The sequence below is a fragment of the Alligator mississippiensis genome, chromosome 1 (genome assembly GCF_030867095.1).
Source record: "Alligator mississippiensis isolate rAllMis1 chromosome 1, rAllMis1, whole genome shotgun sequence".
Taxonomy (NCBI): domain Eukaryota; kingdom Metazoa; phylum Chordata; order Crocodylia; family Alligatoridae; genus Alligator; species Alligator mississippiensis.
In genome coordinates this window covers 50433497-50446199 of record NC_081824.1, presented here as the reverse complement: position 1 = coordinate 50446199, position 12703 = coordinate 50433497, and the positions used below count along the sequence as shown (strand labels likewise).

Here is a 12703-nt window from a genome sequence, read left to right as displayed (position 1 = left end):
GGAACAAAGCAACAAATTTCTTGTGTATATAACTTTGAAGTATCCTTTGGAAGAAACCAGGAAAGATTTTATTGAACAATTCATGTGGAGACCACAGAACTTTCCATTAAGAACATTTCATTTGCACAAAATGAATGGTATTGTACAATATTTCATATAAATTAGAAAATATTATCAAGTTAAAAAACAGTAAACTCCAATCCTTTGTGGTAAGTCCAATGGTCTGTTGTTTATTTAACAACAGTGATTGTACAAATAACAAAAGGAAGACAAATTTTGCCCTCACAGAACTGATAACTTAAAAGAGGAGGTTGTTTCTCTAGTGGTCTTTGGAGCATTAACTATCATTCCTTCATTTTCTTTTTAGTCCCCGTAAAGTCTAGTTTAATTAATAGCTTCTGGTAGTGCTATATAGATTTTGATTGGATAGGACAACAATCTCTAAAACCTGATAACAATAACTCTATTTTTCCTGTGCAATATATTGTGGTTTTTTCCTATCATCTTACTTATTTACCCAAAAAAATACTCAGATCTTTCTCTTGATTCAACTGAAGCCAACAAGAACCAGCAAAAAATACTTCTGCAGTGTTTAGTTTTTGTGGTAAATGCTTAAAAATATCTTTGTATTCCTATGTAGGGTGCTAGAAATTTTTGGTTTATTGGAACTCTATTTTGCAAGATTATTGCCATCCTCTTTGCAAGATACACTTGTTCCTCTTTTTTGTTAATGAGTATAATCTCAGCTTTTTTTTCCTCAGACTTTAACTATCACCTCTCTATTACCATTCATGTTGGTTTGTAAGGTAGTTATGAGTATGACAAACAGTAACATCAACTTCATTGTTTTGTTATTAGGTGTTATGTCTCAGTTATATTTTAGTTTACACATAGTTATTCAAGTCCTATGTAGTTTGCGAAGAAATACTGGCCCCTGTATTGCATTAAGAATATCTTATTCTTCTACTTTTAATAGGCCTTTTGCCAAGGACAGTATTTCAAAAAGCTTTGTGATTCTTATCTTCAAGATGCTTTCCATATTTTTGAATTTTCCTTTGAAGCTGTTTGTGAGAGTGCTTCCTATTATATATGCCATTATCTTTTCTTTTTTCATTTCCCATTACCCACCTGCCAAAACATCAACTGGCGAGTAGGAAGAGGAGCCACATCCAAATTAATTTCATGCCCTTCATTCCATTTAGATAATCAAGGATTTATTGTAATCATATTTTTATCTAGTCTACCCTTGTGCTTCTATTCCAAAATATCACTTAACTTGACCTTTTTCCATATTCCAAGTAAATTTTGCATGTATCATTGGTATTAAAGTAAAAGATTCTTCTTAAAATAAAGAGGAGCTATACATAGGCAGTTGCATTTTGCAGAGCATTATATTTAGGGAGTACATAAGGTGTTGCCTTTTGTGGAGAAATGTGTAACTTGCATTGTATTTAATATCTGCACAGACTCAGGGTTAATATTTTTCAACAATAAATGAGCAATTCAGTTGGAAGAGGGCTAAAAACTTAACTATAATAGACAGCTATTGATTTTATGTTCCTTAAACAATCAGTACCCCAAATTACCCTGATTTAATTAGCAATATCAATAGAACAGTTAATAAGGGAAGGATACTATTATAATATGCAATAATCCTAACAGAGAGTCCTTATGAGCCTGAAGTGCCCACTAGAACTCCTTAATGCATTGGTGGAGTTAGGGTAGGCAAGTAAAACCTGTACTACCATACCACATGCTGTAAATGAATTCTAGAGAGACCTTGTTTTCAGTTTTGTAAATGGGCAGTGCTACAATTCTTCAATACAGGTCACCTGGTAAATATTTTTATATTTCTCTTTAAAGAACTTTAGGATAATTATCTGTTTCTGTTGTTCTTTACTTGGTCTGTAACTACTGAAACTTCTCTATGCTCACATTCCTTAAGTGAAACTTTCGTTTATATAATGGGATTAAACAAAAGTAAATGTTCTACCTGTATTTATCTTAGGCTATATGTGCTTCTTTCCCAGATTTGGGGAAGGGCAGTTGATCTGAAACTTGTCTGATGTCTTTCTCAGCCATACAGTTGTTTGAAAAAATGATATGAACAAACAAATCCTGGCTTGTGCATATTCTCTGGACCAGAATGGTTGCAGCATTACTGCAATACTACTTTAAAATTAGAGGTGGTTCAAACAGTACAGCCTCATTACAAAATATCTTTAACATGTTTTCATAGCAAAAACAGTTTTGAAGGGAAATTCTAGGACTATATTGTGTCTTTGGCAGCAAAAATTTGCATTGATTATAATTTTTGGCCATGTTCTATAATAGTAGTAAAGAATCTACTGTCTCTCTTTGACTTTTTCAGAGGAACATAAAAATACATGGTCCAATGATCAATCAATGATCCTATATTTAGCCTAGACTATTATTACTTTCTTTGTTCAAGATGTTACATTTAGGATTAAAAAACAAACAGATCTATTGTCAGTTATTTTACCCAGAAAGAAGCACAATGATCATCTTTGCATATGGAAATAATTTTTATTTAAAATATTTCTGCATTCATATTTAAAGAAGCCTGGATAGTTTGAGAGATTATTCCTTGATGGATTATCCAAGACTAGTATTTGTCCGATTCATGACATATTATAAAATAAATCAAGATGTACCATATTTAACAGAAGAACTGCTTAAAACATATATTAAAAAAACCACATTTTTGTATACCAGCTGTAGGAGTATGAGATTATCAACATCCTTTTCATGTCACTTCAGTGGTTCAGCATGGTTCTCAAGGAGGAGCTTGATTATTCATAGTGAATCAACATCTTCATCTCTGGAGACTTCTCTACAAGTTCTTTCCTACTTCCATGCTGAGTGGGTGTGTCTACATGAGACCCTGAATGTGCAGTAGCCTGATACTACTGCACAGTAACATTGCATGGCAAAAACCGTGCTAAGATGCCACTGTGCAGTACTATTAGGCTACTGCACAGTAACTCCGGTAACTGTATTTCTTTAGTACTTGCTTATTCAAGTACTAAATAAATGTGCAGTAACCACTGTGAAGTAGTGTCTCATGTAGACACCCAGCAAGAAGGAAATTTTTTAGATAACAGCCCTAAAGAATAAAGCAGAAGAGAGAAGGTCTGCATGCAATGTTGGGCATAGACATGTTAAATAAATGGTAACCACACATGGAGATATTAGAAATATATTATCATTAGAAGTACAGTAGTTCCTCTGGAAGGGCCTTTTAGGTAAAAATGTTTTTCTGTGGTAGGCAACAAGAGACATTAAATCTGCTTACACTGTTGGTTATAAAAAAAATGGAAATAATATATAATTCGAAATTAGACCCTTGTCCTAGGAAAAAACTTGGACCTACTGCATTTTGATATTTAAAAAAGGGACCTTATTATGATAAGAAACTGCAAAAACGTTTTCCAGAAATTGAGTGTTCCTTTTGTTGTTAAACCAGTTTATCCAAATATTATCAAAAAAGATTTACCAAAAAACTGAAATGAAGAAGAGTATTTATTTTAAGTTAGACATATTTGAGACTTGAAGATTAATATAAATAATCAGTTTCATAAATTAATGTGCAAGTTGCACAGGAAATGATCATTTGGTGCATTAAACACTTTCACTCAAAATAATGTAAAATTAGAACATAGTTATGTTTTAATGAGTATTTATTTACAGTTACAATCTTATTAAAATTTATATTAACGTCTATGTTTTAGAAAAAGTAAACCTGTTTTTTAAAAGAAAGGATTTAATGTCTAATAATTTAATATATGTTCCACTTGCTGCTGGCAGGAAGTACCAAGTGTAAGCTAATGAAAGTAATGTAGTAAACTCATTTTTAGGAGATTATTGAAACAGTAAGGTAACTGGTAACTTTCTCAGTTACAGATTTAGGCCATAACTCTAACTAGATTTATGCAGACAGATAGTTACATATTCACATGGAATCCTGATGAAGCCATGTGAATTCCCCCTGAGATGAGGACCCACTACTGAAAATAAAAATGTCATTGTTGCTTACAGTGTTGTTGCTTACACACATTTTTAGACTATTGATAAGGAATTTTGTGCCTAACCCAGTTTTTATGTAGAGCTAAATATCAGTTCCAGTGTAGTCAGTGGTGATTCCTTCCATTGATATGAACTGGCATTTAAATTTCTCATGCTATAAAGCTGCCATTAGACAGGGTTCGATCTACTATCAGACTTCTGTAAATGGCACATCATTCACTTTGAAACAAATGTTTTTAGTGCTTCAGTTGTTTGTTTATATTTATTGTTTGTCTCACACACACACACACACACACCCCTTTCCTAAGGAACACACTGTTTGGAATCACTGCAAATAGGAAAGCTTCCACCGACTGGGAGTGATGGAACAAATTCTATGGAATAATTCATGATTCACTGATCTAGGAAAAAATAGCCTTTAGGGATGTTTTATACTAAATTAACTATATCAAAGTCTGCATTAGAATACTAGACAAATGTATGTTTAATTACCTTTTTCTCTGTTCAGGAATTTGTTTCACACTCTGAGTTTAGCATTCTGAGCAGAGAAAAGGGTAATTAAAACATACGTTTGTCTAGTATTCTAATGCAGAATGTTGTTATAGTTAATTTTGCATAAAACATTCCCAAAGGCTATTTTTTCCTAGGTCAGTGAATCATGAATTATTCCATAGCATTTGTTCTATCACTCCCAGTGGGTGGAAGCTTTCCCATTTGCAGTGATTCCAAACATTGTGTGTTCCTTAGTAGTTGAAAAATTGCATGATGGATCTGTTTTATATTAACTTCTGATTAAAGCCAGCCTTTTGCTGTATGTTTGTTAATGTAGCCTTTGTATAAATAAAGTTGCATTTTTATGTGACATTGAATTAGTCTTGTCACCTAATGCTTGGATTTGTAATGCATTTTTTGAATGGTATAATATGGTTTCTGTGATAGTTTAGTGAAGGTTATGTCACTGTCTCAAGCATAACTTTTTACAAATAGTTTATTACTCATGTTTTAAAGAAATCGCCCAGACTGAAATTTTACATCAATGTGACGTATCTATTTAGGAGTGAGTTTCTAATATATTTCCAAAACTTGGTTTGACTTTTCACCTTGTGCTCTGAATGGGTTCCAGTAAATTCATGTTAGCATGAACAGAGGTCTGTCTGAATAGGGAAATAATAGATAAGAGGAAAAATCAAAATTGATAAGGGGAAGGAAACTGAGTTAAATTTTATAGACATGGATTTAATCCTACAGAAACTGCAGCTGTTGGACCATGGCGGTTATACAGGAAAATTATTTTTGAGGGGAAAGCCCCTTTCATTGTGCCCAAATTTAGCCATTTAATTCTTCATCCTATGTGGCAGTTGATAGTTGGAGAATGCCTTAGCTCATTGAGTGGTCTCTTAAAATCAGATTCAATCGCAGTGAGTAAATGTTAGTAACGCAAAAAAATTAAAGGCCTGATTCTGCTAATACTGAATTAAATGACAAAGATTCTGTATATCCCAGTGGTTCAGAATCAAGCCAGAAATTACTTACAGTTCATTTTTATAATGTGTTCCCTCTCTCCCCTCTATTACTATTGTACTATTACTTTGCTATTGATAGAGAAATAAAAGCAAGTTGCTGGTATAGATGGCTTCTTTCAGCCTAGAATGTTAAGCAAAAGAACAAAGTAGAACATCCAGATTTTCTGATTATTTGATTCATAGATTCATAGATTCATAGATGTTAGGGTCGGAAGGGACCTCAATAGATCATCAAGTCCGACCCCCTGCATAAGCAGGAAAGAGTGCTGGGTCTAGATGACCCCAGCTAGATACTCGTCTAACCTCCTCTTGAAGACCCCCAGGGTAGGGGAGAGCACCACCTCCCTTGGGAGCCCGTTCCAGACCTTGGCCACTCGAACTGTGAAGAAGTTCTTCCTTATGTCCAGTCTAAATCTGCTCTCTACTAGCTTGTGGCCATTGTTTCTTGTAACCCCCGGGGGCGCCTTGGTGAATAAATCCTCACCAATTCCCTTCTGTGCCCCCGTGATGAACTTATAGGCAGCTACAAGGTCGCCTCTCAACCTTCTCTTGCGGAGGCTGAAAAGGTCCAGTTTCTCTAGTCTCTCCTCGTAGGGCTTGGTCTGCAGGCCCTTAACCATACGAGTTGCCCTTCGCTGTACCCTCTCCAGGTTATCCGCATCCTTCTTGAAGTGTGGCGCCCAGAATTGCACGCAGTACTCCAACTGCGGTCTGACCAACGCCCTATAGAGGGGAAGTATCACCTCCCTGGACCTATTTGTCATGCAAATGATGTTTTGAGGTGTGTGTGTGCACATGCATGTGTTCAAGATTTTGTATTAGTAAGATCTGAAACATTTTAAAATTCTCTTTAAAATGTATTGGCAGCTTCAGATCCTGTGACAAGCTGTTCAGTGACAAGGAGACTACCAACCAATTCAGAACTCTTTCGTTGTTTACTCTCTTAAATTTTATGAGAGAGCAAGAAGTACTGCCCAAAAAGGAGGAAAGAAATTTAAGCAGACCTACTTAAATCTTCTTTAAAATATGGTCATATTTTTCAACTAATTCTTCAGAGACCAGAATTTGGGGAGTGATAAGGAAATTTTAAAGGAAAGATGTTCAATTCTTTTTTTTCCTGCTTGTAACAATTGTCTTGTGTTTATCCTTCTCAACCTGTCATGTAATTACACATGAATTGTACATTCATATGCATCTGAATATGAAGACATGATATCACTCTCTCTTTATGTATAAGAAATCTGGAGCATAGAAGCTGCTTAAGAGGTTCTTTTTAGTGTGCTTACAATGGCAGAGGGTAATGCCATTTTCATTACAATGAACAGGCCAAGACACTGGCTTTGTGGTAAACATTTCTACTACATTTAAGCAGTGTACATTTTATTTTCCATTCACAATTACATATATTGTTGAACAATATCAACAGAAAACAATAATTTTCTTATATTAGTTTGTGTTTTGTTGAGAGGGATGAGTGTAACAGTGTTATGTCAACCCTGATTCGTCTTCGCAATTCCCCTAGTAAATGAAACAAGTATTCTTCTCCAGATGGAGGAAACAGACACAAAGAGGGTATGTGTCATGCCCAAGGCCACACAGCAAGGCAGGGAGATAGCCAGGCTTAGAATTTAGGAATTCCTGGCTCTTCCTCACTCAATCCATACTGGACCACACTGCTTCTCTAGTAGTGTAGGTGGCCTCTCTTTACAGCATTTGGCTCCATTTGAATAATTTTACAACTGCTATTATCTTATAAGCAGTTTATCAATATTATAACACATTTCACCTCTATTTCTGCTGTTCTGGGAAATGGTGTTACCACCCTGCTAGAACCAACTAAGTTTTAATGCAGTCATCATAAATTTGGTTTCAGTGTAACTGTAAACAAGTACATTTGGTGACCAGTGGCCAACTGTTTAAGACTTCTGACTTCTCTGATAATGTTGCTCAACAGTTTTCGCAATGATGTATATCAGCTGAGTCATTATTTTTACCTAATTTTCATCCTTTGCACATATCCTGTTGCTTAATAAACACATAAACATGTGATTGCCTATTTTCTTCTACTTAAGTTTGGCAATTGGTACACATATTTTTACTCTCTTTGAAGTATGTGTTTTGGCTGATTTTTGGACTCAATCTCATTGAAAGAATTATCAGAAAAAAACAGGTAAGTGACCTTGAAAGTCCTTATTAAGTTCAGAATTTGATTTAAGTTTTGTATGGAACAGTGCTCTAATAAATGGAACTACACATTGGATTTCTTGAAATTCTTTTAAAATATTTTATTCCTTTTGTTTTCACAGTTAAATTGAGTCCACATCATAATATTAAACTAATCTCTATAATAATTTTAACCTGGTTATATTATCTCCATAATTTTGTCATAGAATTGTAGAAAATTAGGATTGGAAGGGACCTCAGAAAGTCATCTAGTCCAACCCCCTGATCAAAGCAGGGGGAACTACATAATCCCAGCCAATGCTTTGTCTAGTTGGGTCTTAAAAATCTCCAAGAATGGAGGTTCCACATTCTCTCTGAGTAACCTATTCCAGTGTTTTACTACCCTCCTAGTGAGAAGATTTTTCCTAATATCTAACCTAAACTTCCCTTGCTGAAACTTGAAACCATTGCTCCTTGTTCTGTCATCTTCCATCACAGAGAATGGTCTAGCTCCATCCTCTGTGGAACCTCCCTCCCCCCCACTTCAAGTAGTTGAAGGCTGCTATTAAATCCCCTTTCAGACTTCTCTTCTCCAGACTAAATAAGACCAGCCTCTCCTCATAAGTCATGTGCCCCAATCCCCTTACCACTTTTGTTGCCCTTTGCTGGACCCTCTCCAATTTGTCCACATCCTTTCTGTAGTGGGGAGCCTAAAACTGAATCCAGTACTCCAGATGTGGCCTCACCAGTGTTGAATAGTGGGGAATAATAACTTCCCTCCATCTGCTGGCAACACTCCTAGCAATGCACCCCAGTATGCAGTTAGCCTTCTTGGCAACAAGGGCACACTGTTGGCTCATTTTCATCTTATAGTCCACTAACCCCCAGGTCCCTTTCTGCAGTGCTGCTGCCTAGCCAGTCAGTCCTGAGTCTGTACTGCTGCTTGCGACTGTGCCATTCTAAGTACAGGATCTTGCACTTATCTTTATTGAATCTCATGAGATTTGTTTTGGTTCAGTCCTTCAATTTGTTTAGGTCTCTCTGAATCCTAACCCTACCCTCCAGCATAAGAGCTACTCCCCTCAGCTTGGTGTCATCTGCAGATCTGCTGAGGAAGTACTCTATGCCATCTTCCAGGTCATTGATGAAGATATTAAACAAAACTGGCTCCAGGGCCAACCCCTTGTGCACTCCAGTTGATACCAGCTGTCAACTAAACATCAAGCTATTGACTACTTCCCTCTGAGCCTGATGATCTAGCTAGTTTTCTATCCACTTTGCAGTCCATTTATCAAACCTGTACTTCCTTAGCTTGCCTGTGACAATGTTGTGGGAGACCATATCAAAAGCCTTCCTAAAGTCAAGGTATACCACATCCACTAGTTTCCCTACATCCACAGAGCCAGTCACCTCGTCATAGAAGGCAATCAGGTTGGTCAGGCATGACTTACCCTTGGTGAATCCATGCTGATTGTTCCTAACCATCTTCTTCTCTTCCAAGTGCTTAGAAATGCATTACTTGAGGACCTGCTCCATGATTTTTGCAGGAACTGTGGTGAGGCTGACTGGTCTGTAGTACCCTGGACCCCCATTTTTCCTTTTCTTAAAGATGGGCACTATATTTGCCCTATTCCAGTTGTCCAGGAATTTCTCCCATTTGTCATGAGTTTTCAAATATGATGGCCAGTGGCTCTGCAGTCACATTGGCCAACTCCCTTAGCACCCTCAGGTGCATCCCATCCGGCCCCATGGTTTTGTATACGTTCAGCTTTTTAAAATAGTCCCTAACCTGTTCTTTTGCCACTCTTGCCTGCTCACCTCCTCCCTGGACTGCGCTGCCAGGTGCAGTAGTCTGAGAGTTCCTGTGAAGACTGAGGTGAAAAAGGCATTGAGTACTTCAGCCTTTTCTGCATCCTCTGTCACTGGGTTGCCTCCCCCACTTAGTAAGGGACCCACACTTTTCCTGATCTTCCTCTTGCTACCAACATACTTGTACAAACCCTTCTTGTTACCCTTCGTGTCCATTGTCAGCTGCAACTCCGATTGTGCTTCGGCCTTCCTGACTTCATTCCTGCATGCCCAAGCAATACTCCTATACTCCTGCCTAGTTGTTTGTCCAAGTTTCTACTTCTTTATAGGCTTCCTTTTTGTGATTTAGCTCACCAAAGAGTTTCCTGCTAAGCCAACCTGGTATTTTGCCATACTTTCTGGTCTTCTGCCATACTTGCTGGTCTTCCTGTACACCAGGATGGTTTGCTTCTGCACTCTCAGTAAGGTTTCTTTAAAGTACAGCCAGCTCTCCTGGACTCCTCTCCCCCTCAGACTAATTTCCCAAGAGATCCTGGCCATGAGTTCCCTGGGCAAGTCAAAGTCTGTTTTTCTGAAGACCAGGATCCTTACTTTTCTACTCTCCTTCCTCCTTTTCCTCAAGATCCTGAACATCATCTTGTGCTCACTGCTGCCCAAATTGCCATCCAATTTTTTGGTTTAGTATCCCTAGTAGATAATAGAGGCACATTTTCTTCTTGGGTCCATTCTTTTTGGATACACCTTCTTCTAACATTTTTCTGAATTTTGGAATAAATTGCTTACTTGGAGAGGGGACATTGGTATTTTGTTCCCTTTTAGCATCTTCTCCTTGTCCCTTATTGTTATGGTGGCAGATTGCCAGATTTGTATGGTTAGCGTGAAAACTGCACCCTTTTTGGAAATAAAAAGCCAGGAGCTAATTTAATGAAAATAAATTAGTGCTCATTTTTATACATTTTATTCTGAGCCCATTATTTGCTTCTCTGCTTCTTCTACTGTAATTAACACCTAGAAGTTAGCTTTGACTATCCATCAGAATGCTAAGTTATATTTTACTTATGTGAATGTTTTGGAATAGAAGAAATTTTAGCTACGCGTCTGTCATGTCTGGGACCCTTTTTAAAAATCTTTCCATTAAGTCTTATCAAGTTAAATTTTTTAGACAAAATCATGAAGTTCATAGATTCATAGATTCATAGATGTTAGGGTCGGAAGGGACCTCAATAGATCATCAAGTCCGACCCCCTGCATAAGCAGGAAAGAGTGCTGGGTCTAAATGACCCCAGCTAGATACTCGTCTAACCTCCTCTTGAAGACCCCTAGGGTAGGGGAGAGCACCACCTCCCTTGGGAGCCCGTTCCAGACCTTGGCCACTCGAACTGTGAAGAAGTTCTTCCTAATGTCCAGTCTAAATCTGCTCTCTGCTAGCTTGTGGCCATTGTTTCTTGTAACCCCCGGGGGCGCCTTGGTGAATAAATCCTCACCAATTCCCTTCTGTGCCCCCGTGATGAACTTATAGGCAGCCACAAGGTCGCCTCTCAACCTTCTCTTGCGGAGGCTGAAAAGGTCCAGTTTCTCTAGTCTCTCCTCGTAGGGCTTGGTCTGCAGGCCCTTGACCATACGAGTTGCCCTTCGCTGTACCCTCTCCAGGTTATCCGCATCCTTCTTGAAGTGTGGCGCCCAGAATTGCACGCAGTACTCCAACTGCGGTCTGACCAACGCCCTATAGAGGGGAAGTATCACCTCCCTGGACCTATTTGTCATGCATCTGCTGATGCACGATAAAGTGCCATTGGCTTTTCTGATGGCTTCGTCACACTGCCGGCTCATGTTCAACTTGGAGTCCACTAGGACTCCAAGATCCCTTTCCACCTCTGTGCCACCCAGCAGGTCATTCCCTAGGCTGTAGGTGTGCTGGACATTTTTCCTCCCTAGGTGCAGCACTTTGCATTTCTCCTTGTTGAACTGCATCCTGTTGTTTTCTGCCCACTTGTCCAGCCTATCCAGGTCTGCTTGCAGCTGTTCCCTGCCCTCCGGCGTGTCCACTTCTCCCCATAGCTTTGTGTCATCTGCAAACTTGGACAGAGTACATTTCACTCCCACGTCCAAGTCGCTGATGAAGACATTAAAGAGTATCGGTCCAAGGACCGAACCCTGCGGGACCCCACTGCCCACACCCTTCCAGGTCGAGACCGACCCATCTACCACGACTCTTTGGGTGCGACCCTCTAGCCAATTCGCCACCCACTGGACTGTGCAGTCATCCACATCACAGCCTCTTAATTTGTTCACCAGTATGGGGTGGGATACCATATCGAAGGCCTTCCTGAAGTCTAAGTATATGACATCCACCCCTCCCCCTGTGTCCAGGCGTTTCGTAACCTGGTCATAGAAAGAGACTAGGTTGGTCAGGCACGATCTGCCCGCCACAAACCCGTGCTGGTTTCCCCTCAGCATAATCTGCCCTGCCGGGCTCTCACAAATGTGAGCCTTGATAATTTTTTCAAAGACTTTACCAAGGATGGAGGTGAGACTGACCGGCCTATAGTTGCCCGGGTCCTCCTTCCTCCCCTTTTTGAAAATGGGGACCACGTTAGCCCTTTTCCAGTCCTCCGGGACTTGGCCCATGCGCCACGAGCATTCGAATATTCCCGCCAGTGGCTCTGCAATGATGTTGGCCAGTGCCTTCAGCACCCTCGGATGGAGCCCATCCGGGCCTGCCGACTTAAAGGCATCCAGTTCTTCCAAGTGACTCTGCACCACCTCAGGATCTACGTATGGAAGTCTGGCGCCTTGCTGCTGCCTCTCTACAACCCCAGTGAGAGACTTGTCGTGCCCCTCACTTAGGAACACTGAGGCAAAGAACTCGTTGAGGAGTTCAGCCTTGTCCCCCCTATCTGTCACCAATTGTTTCTGCCCATTTAGCAGCAGTCCTATTCCTCCCTGGGTCTTCCTTTTACTCCCAATATATCTAAAAAACAATTTCTTGTTGTCCTTTACTTGGGTTGCCATCCTCAGCTCCATGGTAGCTTTGGCCCGCCTAACTGCCTCCCTACAAGCACGAGCAGAGGAGGTATATTCATCTTTAGTGATCTCACCCCGTTTCCACTTTTTATGTGCTCCCCTTTTGGCCCTTAGGCTGCCCTGGATTTCTCTGGTCA

At 39.4% G+C, this 12703-nt stretch overlaps 1 protein-coding gene across 1 annotated transcript in view; it reads left to right on the top strand.

Annotated features, from left to right (window-relative positions):
- COL21A1 (collagen type XXI alpha 1 chain) overlaps positions 1 to 12703 on the top strand; it is a 236612-nt gene that overhangs the window by 167036 nt on the left and 56873 nt on the right. The gene's annotated exons all lie outside the window — the stretch shown is intronic.